This window comes from Gossypium arboreum, chromosome 12 (genome assembly GCF_025698485.1).
Source record: "Gossypium arboreum isolate Shixiya-1 chromosome 12, ASM2569848v2, whole genome shotgun sequence".
Taxonomy (NCBI): domain Eukaryota; kingdom Viridiplantae; phylum Streptophyta; class Magnoliopsida; order Malvales; family Malvaceae; genus Gossypium; species Gossypium arboreum.
Genome location: NC_069081.1, coordinates 29,766,974 through 29,778,155, shown reverse-complemented (window position 1 = coordinate 29,778,155; position 11,182 = coordinate 29,766,974). Strand labels below are relative to the sequence as shown.

Sequence of the window (11,182 nt, the reverse complement as noted above, 5' to 3'; positions counted from 1 at the left end):
ACGGTTCTAGTAGGGCTAATCACTCTTACGATCAAGGCAAGTATCGGATGTTATTTGAAGTTAGGAACAAAGAAGGTTGATTACCCTAGTATTAATCGACTAACAGATTATCATGACTGAATGTAGGTTTGGGGAAACTCTAGGGCTAGACATACGTTTCACAACAGGTGAGTAATCACACTACTTCAACCATAAAACGAAAAAAGCCGAAAAATTGTTACTATCGATGCCCCGCGGGTGTGCGCTCGCTCGTGTGGTCATCTAAACGCATAAGTACGAGCATGTGATTATAGAGACCTTCACGAGCGATTTCATGGTCTTAGGTCGTTTTGGGCCACGTTGGGCCGAAATGGGTCGTGTGGGCCCCACTGGCTTGTGGGCCCCACACGGGTAAACCACGCGAATGTGTGAAGTATAATGGGCCAGGCTGTGTAGTTCACACAACCAAGGTTATTATGGAGCTTAATAGGCCACACAGGCGTGTGGGCCCACATGGGCTGTGTTATGGGCTTTGGGCCCATTTCCACTATTTGTTTTGTTAAGGTCGCACGGGTTGCCCAAGACAACGACTGTAAGCCTACTGATGGGTATGTAAGTACACTTAGACCCTATACTGATGAAATGACCGTTATACCCCTAGAGGTAAAATGACTGATATACCCCTATGCTATATTTGACTGTACTCGAGCATGACATTTTGTATACATTTATATATTATGACATGACATGTTGCATGGGGGTGGGTTTGATATATATATTGGAGGAAGTGTACTGTACTGGCAGCTTTGCTGCAATTATTGAACAGTGCCGCAACCGGTGTTATATTTTAGTGTAAAGCTGGACGGAGTGGAGTGTAAAGGATGGATAGGTAGGATTTTTGTTGCATTTTTTCTATTCTTACTGTAATGGGTTAAGGCCCACACTAATACTGTTATTGTAGTGGGCTACTGCCCACACTAATACTGGACTGTTACTAAATCGGGCTTAGGCCCAAACTATTTTGCCTATGGATTGTTTGATTAGTAAAAAGGGATTACACACTGAATTTTCATAAACTCACCCCTCTGCTTTCTTGTGCAGGTAATCCTTAGATGGGTCGGTGCTGCGAGGGACTCGATAGGGGCCACACAATCAATTTTGATTACTGTCTCGGTTTTATCCTTTGAGTTAATTCATTTGGTTTTTTGGTTATGTAATAAGGCCTATTAAAGTTTTATTTTTAAATTTTGGGATTTCCAATTGTGTGATTATATCTGCTAGCTTTAGGACTCGAAAAGGATATATGTTTTCAAAACATCACGAATACACAAACATGCTTCTCTAGATTCCGCAAGAAAGAACATTTTCAAAACTAATAACAATTCAATATGCTTAACATTTGTCTAAACAATTTGAGTTTTTATCAACAACCATGATACTTAGAATTTTTAATAAAAGATCACTACAAGGGTTTTATATTGTACGAACTTTTATTTGAATAGAACGATGTTTTCCATAACTCACTTCATTGTGACATCGTAGATTCAGCCATAATGTCTAGGCCGGGTTTGGAGTGTTACACGAACTACTCCTGAGGCATGTTTTGGGCCTCGTAGGCCAATATAAGGGACAATTTTCATATGTATGAATGAATCTAATTTGAACAAAATTTTATGGCTCGGTTTTATATGTTTTCTTGCGTTTAAGTCCGGTAATGCCACTTATCCTGTCCTGGTGTCGAACACGAGTAAGGGGTGTTACATACTATATTCTGAATAATGTGTCAACCAAGTTTAATTACCAGACAACTTATGAACTGTGGCATAGCAACAAGCCCACTCTATATCACTTTAGGATATGAGACTGTCCAACACACATTCTAGATAAGGATGCAAAGAAGTTGGATGCACGAACAGAATTGTGCATGTTTGTAGGATATCCGAAAGGATCAAATGGTGGATTATTCTACAATACGAAAGATAATATGATTAAAATTTTTACTCTTGCTACTTTCCTTGAGGAAAACTAATGGATAAATTTAAGCCTCAAAGTAAAGTGGTACTCGAGGAACTTTTGGGAGTTGAAGAACAACCACCAAGTCCAATTGTCGAGAAAGTTGCATAAAGACCTGTTAACAATCAATAGCATATTCTAAGAAATCGAACTTCTTCATCTATGATGGTAGTATTTATAATTCAGATGCTAATCATGATGAAGATGATCCACTTACTTATGAAGAGGCTATGCAGGATGTTGATTCCAAGCTCTGGAAATAGGCCATGGGTGCTTAGATGGATTCTATAAAATCCAATACGGTGTGGGAACTTAGGCATTGATTACGATGAGACCTTCTCTCTAATAGCCATGCTTAAGTTTATCCGCATTCTCTTATCCATTGTCACTACTCTCGATTACAAGATCTACCAAATGGATGTCAAGACAACATTCTTGAGTCAAAGGAAAAGAGCAGAAAGTTTGCAAACTGCTAAGATCCATTTATGGACTTAAGTAGGCATCCCACTCATGGAATAAAATATTTGATCAAACGATCAAGACTTTTATGTTTGATCAAAACACTGATGAACCTTGTGTTTATAAGTGTATAAGGGACAAAAAGGTGATCTTCCTCATTTTGTATGTCAATGATATTCTAATTATCAAAAATGATGTAGGAGAATTGTCATTGGTTAAACCATGGTTAGCTTAATAGTTTAGCATGAAGGACTTGGGTGAAGCTAGTTATATCCTTGGAATTCGAATCCTTAGGGATCGAAAGAATAAAACGATAGCTTTATCATAAGCTTCATACATCAATAAGGTACTAAAACATATTTTAATGATCGATACGAAGCCAGGCGCTCAGCCGACTGCATTAGGGTTTTATCTTTCTTTAGATGATTTTCCTAAGACAGCGGAAGAAAAAGAGCATATGAGTAAGGTTCCATATGCTTCAGCAGTTGGAAGCCTTATGTATGTGATGCTTTGAACACGTCCAGATATTTTTTTCGCAATAAGAATGGTTAGTCGATATCAGACGAATCCTGTTCTCAGGCATTGGCAAACTGTAAAGCATATATTAAGGTATCTTAAAAGAACTAGGGATTATATGCTTATGTATTCTGGAAAAAGACCTTACTCCTATTGGATACACAGACTCAGACTCTAAGCCTGTAAAGATTCGAGGAAATCGACATCAAGAAATGTGTTCGTCATAGGTTGTGGAGCCATAGTATAGAGAACTGTAAAATAAACTTGCACTGTTAACTCCACTATGGAGGCCGAGTATGTGGCTACTTTTAAGGTAACGAAAGAAGCAATATGGCTTCGAAAGTTCTTAACCGGTCTTGAAATCACTACAGGAAAATAGAGCTTTAGCGGCGTTTTTAGCGGCGTTTTATCAAAAAACGCAAAAATTGTAAAACTCATAGCAATAGCGGCGTTTTACCAAAAACGCCACTAAAAATAGAGCAATAGCGGCGTTTTTTACGAAAAACAGAGCATTAGTGGCGCTTCTGGCAAAACGCCACTAAAAAACAGAGCATTAGCGGCGCTTTTGGCAAAACGCCGCTAAAAACCAGAGCATTAGCGGCGCTTTTGGCAAAACACCGCTAAAAACCAGAGCATTAGTGGCGCTTTTGGCAAAACGCCGCTAAAAACCAGAGAATTAGCGGCGCTTTTGGCAAAACGCCGGTAAAAACCAGAGCATTAGCGGCGCTTTTGGCAAAATGGCGCTAAAAGTCATATAACCCCTAAACCCCAAAAAAATCATAAACACTAATCTATAACCCTTAAAACAATAATTATTAAAATTTATGGTTATACAATATATTTAATATTTTCTTATATAATCATAAAAGAGATAGTATTGAATTTAAAATATCGAATTAATTATCATTATAGTTTATGGTTTATGGTTTAAGATATATAGTTTAGGGTTTAAGGTTTATGAGTTAACTATGGTTTAAGATATATGGTTTAGGGTTTAAGGTTTAGGAGTTAACTAGTGTTTGAAGGTTTATGATGAATTATGGGTTTAGGGATTATGATTTAGGGTTTAGGGGTTAGGGTTGGAGTTTAAGGTGTAAGGGTTTGGGGTTAAGGGTTAAGGGTTTAGAGTTTAGTGTTTATGGGATAGGGGTTAAAAGGTTTAGGGTTTAGATTGATTAGTATTTTTAATTTATATATTAAATGATTTCTTATGTAATTATAAAAGAGATAATCTTAATTTGAATATATTAAACTTATGATTATAGTTTAAATTATTTAAGAGATAATAGATATACTTTATATATATATTAAATGGTTTAAGATTTAATCTAAAATATTTTGATATATTAAAATAATTTCAATTCAAATTAATTCATCTACACTTAATTTGATTAGTTTTAGTCCTGTATTTTTCAAATCGATCAAATTTATCTTTTGTACTTTTCAAAATTTAAAATTTTAGTAATGATCACTCAAATGATAGCAATTATATATATTTGGTTAAATTCTGCTATTAGTCTTGATATTGTGCGTAAAGTTGTAGGTTGAGCTCATGTTATCCAATTAGATCATTTTTGGTCCCTATATTTTTCGACTTTTGAAATTTTAATTTTGACACAAATGACAACCATTAAATCCGTAACTGGCTTTTTGTGAATAATATGTTTGTTACATTAGATTTTAGAAATAGCAAAACTTAATGAGTTTAATAGCTACCATTTAATTAATACTACAATTTCAAATTTTCAAAATTACAATGACTAAAAATAACAAAATTAAAGTAAAATGACTAAATCCACAATTTACATATAATTCAATGACTAATAGAAAAATAATAATAATTAAAAATATTTAACTTGTTTATATTTAAAAATTAATAAATATCAAATGAAAATAACATGTATATATTTATAAAAAAATTAAAATAATATCATTAAGTTTAAGTAAATTTACGTTAAGTATTTATAAATTTAATTGGAAATTTAACTTAAACGGGTCGTTTTCCATTTACATTTTTCACCAAAACCCTAGCATTTGCCTCAACACATTTTTATCGCCTCACACTCTCTGTTTTCACTTAGTTTCTGATTCTTCACTTTCACTACTTCAAACTCTCGCACTGATGAGACCTCCAAGAGGTAAGTAACAACATCTCTTACGTTTCCTATCATTTTTAGTTACAGACTCTCGTTATGGCATTCCTAATGGTTTAATCATGTTTCAGGCCGTGGTGGTGGTGGGTTTAGGGGCAGAGGTGATGGTGGAAGAGGGAGAGGAAGAGGAGGTGGTGGAAGAGGTGGTGATAGGGGTGGTAGTGCCATGAAATCCCGCGGCGGTGGCTGTTGTCTGAGCAAAGAACGCAGGAGATACTTTGTATCATTCAACCTTCTTTGGTTTCTGAACAAAATCGACAAAATATTATTGCTTACTTTCAGAGGCTAATCAAAGGTTACTATGGGATTGAGGTAAACTTAATTTTCCTTCAAATTTTTAGCCCTGGGTTGTAAAATGGTCTCATTTCTGTGTGTTGGTGTTCCTTGTATAACTGGACAAATTCTAGAAATTGTTTGCTTTTTCAAATGCCTTTTTAGGAGTGAAGACTTTTATGTGAACGTTACACCTAGGGAAATTCAATTCCAAAGTTTTCCACATTGAAGCATAATAAACTAGCCTCTGAAATTGGTGCCTTCATAAAAGATTGCTCTGTCAAATGCCCTTGTAGGAACATCTTCACAGGTATCCGTTTCAATTTTTCTGTCCCAAAATACACAGATATCGCCGTCAACTTCACAGGTAACTCTTTCACACATTTCATCGAATAGGTCATGCTCTATTCCGATCTTTGTCTTCAATTCATCTTTCTTTCTCAATCTGTGCTTCTTATTCTCCACTTGGATTATCCTTTATTCGCACACAGATGGCATGTTTAAAGACATTTATAACGGCAAGCAACATCACGTTTCTGATATTGCTACTGTTCTGAGTCGAGCTTGGAACGCTGGCGTCGATCGAATTATCGTCAGTTACCCCATCTTTCATATTCTCTTTGCATTTTACTATGTTTGGTTATTGAATTATTGTAATAGTTCAGTTCCATTGGAAGCTTAGAGTTTTAGTGAGCTCGTGGACTCTTAATAAATTTGAGTTCATTTCTTTATGAAATTATTGAGATGGTATTTTAATTTTCTGAACCCTGAATGAAAGTATTTTCTCTGAAGCGGCTGGAAATAATTTCGACTTGTACAAAAGAATGATGAGTTTCAATTTTTTATGTTGATGGAAATGTATAATTCATGGTAATAGATTTGTTGTGCAGGTTACGGGTGGTTCCCTTGAGGAGTCAAAGGAAGCTCTTGCTATTGCAGAAACTGATGGTCTATTTATAGTGCTTTATTTGTTGCCATGTCTGCCTTTTATTTTGCTTTAGAATGTGTTTTGCTCATTGTCGAAGGTTTGATATTCATTACAGGGAGGCTTTTCTGCACAGTTGGAGTGCACCCAACTAGATGCAAGGTTAGTCTTATTTCTAGAAACGTTGTCTTTGGTCCTTTTGTTTTTGGATTACATGTTTAACTGTGTGGTTTGTCAGCAAAAGTTGTCAACATGGCTTCATATATTTTATTTAGGAGTTTGAAGGGAGTGGGGATCCTAAAAAACATTTTCAAGCTCTTTTGGCATTGGCTAAGGAGGGAATTCAAAAAGGGAAGGTGTGTTTTCCTTATTGGTCATTGAACTTTAAATTTAGCGACATTTTAGATTTTGCATTCTCATTCTGGCCTGTTGATGTGAGATGTGAACACTTTTGGAAATTTATACATTCAGATGTTTGAATTTCATCTGTTAGCTGCTTTCTGTGCAGAATTGTTGTTTAGACAATTGAAAGATCTTAGAACATACTAGTGCTCTGTTTTCCCTTCTTTCTTTTCATATGTACTTTCTTCATACCTTCTCGTTCATTTAATTGTTTCCCTAGCATGTATGTAGGATTTCTGTTGGAGGAAAAATAATAACGTAATTTATGTTATTAATTGCTAGGATAAAGTAGTGTTCTTTTAATCAGTTTATATAGGTCCAAAAAGATCTAGTAACCTATTGCATATCTAAATTTTATCAGGATTGTAATCTTAGTCTTACTATAGTTAGATACTATGAATTTTGCCTTAACTTAGGTGGTTGCAATTGGTGAATGTGGATTGGATTATGACAGGCTTCACTTTTGCCCACCAGAAGTTCAAAAGAAGTAAGTGGTTGCCACGAGAAAGGATTATGCTCCTTCTCTTATTTTATATTTGTTTGTTTTCTTTTGTATAATTAAACATTTCTAACTTTTCTTTGCCAAAACTAGGTATTTTGAGAAGCAGTTTGAATTAGCATATGCCACAAAGCTGCCCATGTTTCTGCATATGCGTGCAGCTGCAGAAGATTTCTGTGAAATTATGGAATGAAATATTAACAAGTTAGATTTCTGAATCTTTCCTACACTAGTGAAAATCTTTTCATTTTTGTGCCTGCTAGCACTGTAAACCATCTTTGTTCTTGAATATGAAAAGAATATTAGTTAATTGGTTTATAGTTAACATGTAAATGCTGAAGTCTGCTGTTTTTTTTTTGTTTTTTTTTTTCACTTTGAAAGGTTCACTGGTGGGGTTACTCATTCATTTACCGGTAGTGCTGAAGACCGTGATAAGCTTCTCTCATTTCATAACATGTATATAGGTGAGAATGCAACTTATACACGCCATCTTCACCAAACAGGTCTTGTTGCTATGCATGCAGTGATATGGCATCTGCTGGCTACCTTGTATCTTCCAACTATTGTCTTTTTATTCAGGCGATAGCTTTGAGCACACTTACATTTCTTCACTCAGTCAAACAAGTTGATTGAAATGATATTTCCTTCTTGTTTGAAGTCATTCATTGCTATAGATATATTGGGCTCCTGTAAACCTAGCGAGTCTTTTAGCTTTGGTTATTTTACAGGAGTAAATGGATGCTCTCTGAAGATGGCTGAAAATCTTGATGTTGTGAGGGGCATACCTGTTGAAAGAATGATGATTGAGACTGATTCTCCATATTGTGAAATCAAGAGTACTCATGCTGGGATTAATTTTGTGAAATCCTTATGGCCTTCTAAGAAGAAAGAGAAGTATGACAAAGAGTGTCTTGTTAAAGGGCGTAATGAACCTTGTTTAGTGCTGTGAGTGAAACTGCTTTTTCCAGTGTAGCAGAATAACTAATAATTTTTTTCTTAACTTAAAAATTTTTACTGAAAATATATTATTCAGGAAACTTTTTTGAAAATATATATATGTGTACTTTTGCATGAGTTATATATATATATGTATATACATTTTTCAAATATTTAACACAATGTTTTTGCAGTGTTAAAGCAACAATTGAGAGGTACAAAAAGGCTTCTGATTCCTCCAATACTGGGTCAGTTGCTGAAGTTAATGCTCAGGTATTAACTCACTTAATCTTCATTGTTTTCTTTTAGCGAGTCCCTTTAATTTCAATTTGCATTCAAATAAGTCCTTAATTTTAACATTTCTCTAGAGAAGCTGTGAACCTTTAATATAAATAGTTCTTTGCTTGACTAGCTTTTTACTACCTGGTTTTGTTAACTCCTTGGTTTACTTAATAAAATTTCTTTGGTAATGCCATGCGGATGTAAATCTCAGTTCTATCAGCAAGAAGCTGAGAAACTCCAAATCAAATCCGAATTTGCAGAATACAAACAGGTTACTTCCTCATGGCTTTAATTCATTTTCATCATATATAATTTTATTTCAAAACCCTTGTTGTTTGACAGAGCTATATGCATATATATATATATATATATGTTTGCAGGCACATGCTGAGGGAGTCCGTAGGGGGATTGCCTATGAAAGAGCTTAAGAGCTTGGAGAGTCGTTTAGAAAAAGGAATTAGCAGAATCCGTTCCAAAAAGGTATCTCATAATAATTTATGTAATTAAAAAGAATCCCTTTAAGATGATTAATAATTATTATTATTGCTACTGACAAATTTTCCTTCTCCTTTAATTTATTCCCCTTTAAACTCTACCAGAATGAGCTGTTGTTTGCTGAAATAGAGTATATGCAGAAAAAGGTAAGTATCTTTTTCCGTTCTTGTTGCTCTTCACATCGCTATTTAATCCAAAACTGATATTTTGTGTTTTCACAATTCCTAGCTGCTGCTAGTTTTCACTCTCACGCCTAATATTTCTTATGCTTCTCAACACTCAACGTCTATTTCTCACTTATACTTCTTTTTTCTTTGCTCACTTATACATACTACACATCTAAACGTGTATGTATATAGGCTATATAAAACGACTTAGAGGCTTAACCTTGCTGCCATACTTTCAGCAAGCCACCACCGTGCTTAGGTTCTTGCCACATTGTTTCTATCCATGCATTGTCAATTTAAAACCATTTATAACTTTCCACCTAGCAAGCCAACTTATCAACTTATCTCTATGATTAGCCGACCTTGAAGTGGATTTGACTTTTAACACTTCCCCTCAAATCCAGCTTTTTCATTATATGTTTTTCTTTTAAGTTTGTGGAATATGTTTGTCTTCAGTGAATTTGTAAAAATATCTGTTAATTAATCTTTCGTCTTGCAATTGACTAGCTGAACGTTTTTATTCTTCTCCTTTTCCCAAATAAAATGTTATTTTATATTAATATGCTTGTTTCGGCTGTAAAACACTAGATTCTTTGTAAGAGATAATGTAGATTTGTTGTCAACATAAATTGTAATTGAATCTTTTTGTGTAAGAGATAATTCATTCAAAATATTCTTTAACCAAATTGTTTGACAAGCACCTATATATTCTACTTTAAATGTTGAGAGTGCTATTGTTTGTTTTTCCTTTGATAACCTTGAAAATGTTGCAAAGCCAATATGGAATAAATATCTAAAAGTGCTTTTGCGATCATCCAAGTCTACCATAATCACTATCTGAGTAAATTACTTTGATATCAAAGTAATTTACAATAAATTGGTTATATTATCATGATTTTAACACTCTTGTTTTAATCATATAGTTTATATTAATTTTAGGTATTATTTTGATTAACTTTAGTTTGTTTTATGATTTTAAATATTATTTGATAAAATTCTAAAATATTTTTCATAAATATTTCCAAAAAAAAGAAAAGTTTTTCAATTAAACCCTCTTTTGTATCTAAGAAAGCTGCAACAACAACTAATTAATATTTATTTTCTTTTAATGCTGCTTGTTCCTGAATTTTCCAGGAAAAAGGAAGAAAAATCATTAAACTGTTATATTTTTTAAAAAATATCTGACTTGCTGACTGCAGCAGTAATATAATTATTGCTAACACAATCTCAGAAAATTTTTCCTTATTAAGAGGTAGAGTTAATCCATAAATTAAATTCGAAATTGAAGTTAACTAAAAATTATATGCTATTAAGAGGTAGAGTTAATCCATATAAGTCATATGTTGTTGGGCACTTGGCAACAACTTCTGTTTGTGCTATTATACTGATATTAAATTTTCAGCTGCATCTTTGTCATTGTTCCCGTGCAGTTAAATGGTATTTATTGCATATTAGTATATGTACGTAAGTAGCAAATATACCTTAAAATCATCTTGAGCTCATTTCGGTTATTTTAGAATTTGATTTCAGGTTAAAATAGTGAAATGCACTGTGAATGACATACCGGTGGACATCTCTTTCAATCAAACGGCTGGTCTATCTGCACTTTGCTTTCTGGAGAAGGTATCATCTAATCATATCCAACATTGATATGTTTAGAATCCGTTTCCATTCCAAACATTGTGGATGTGGTAATCATAATTCATATAATTCACTTGATGCAAAAGATGATTCAAAAGTATAATTCTAAATGGTACATTGTTTCATTTTCTGGCATTAAAATCTAAATGGGCATATAATTCACTTGATGCAAAGGATGATTCAAAAGTATAATTCTAAGGAGCTTAAATACTGTAAATTCTACATGTAATGAGGTATATCATTAATGTTGTTGATGCATGTAAATACTGTAAATTCTGCATGTAAATGGGCATATAATTCACTTGATGCAAAAGATGATTCAAAAGTATAATTCTAAATGGTACTTTTGTCGAAACAAATTCTAATTCTTGCATGTAACGCCCCAATCCCGTAACCGTCGCCGGAATAGATAAAGGGGCATTACCAGACTTGAAACTCATAT

At 33.9% G+C, this 11,182-nt stretch overlaps 1 pseudogene; it reads left to right on the top strand.

The window, feature by feature from the left end:
- The first annotated feature begins 4,932 nt into the window (after positions 1–4,932).
- Positions 4,933–10,913, top strand: LOC108465049 (uncharacterized; annotated as a pseudogene).
- Positions 10,914–11,182: the final 269 nt, after the last annotated feature.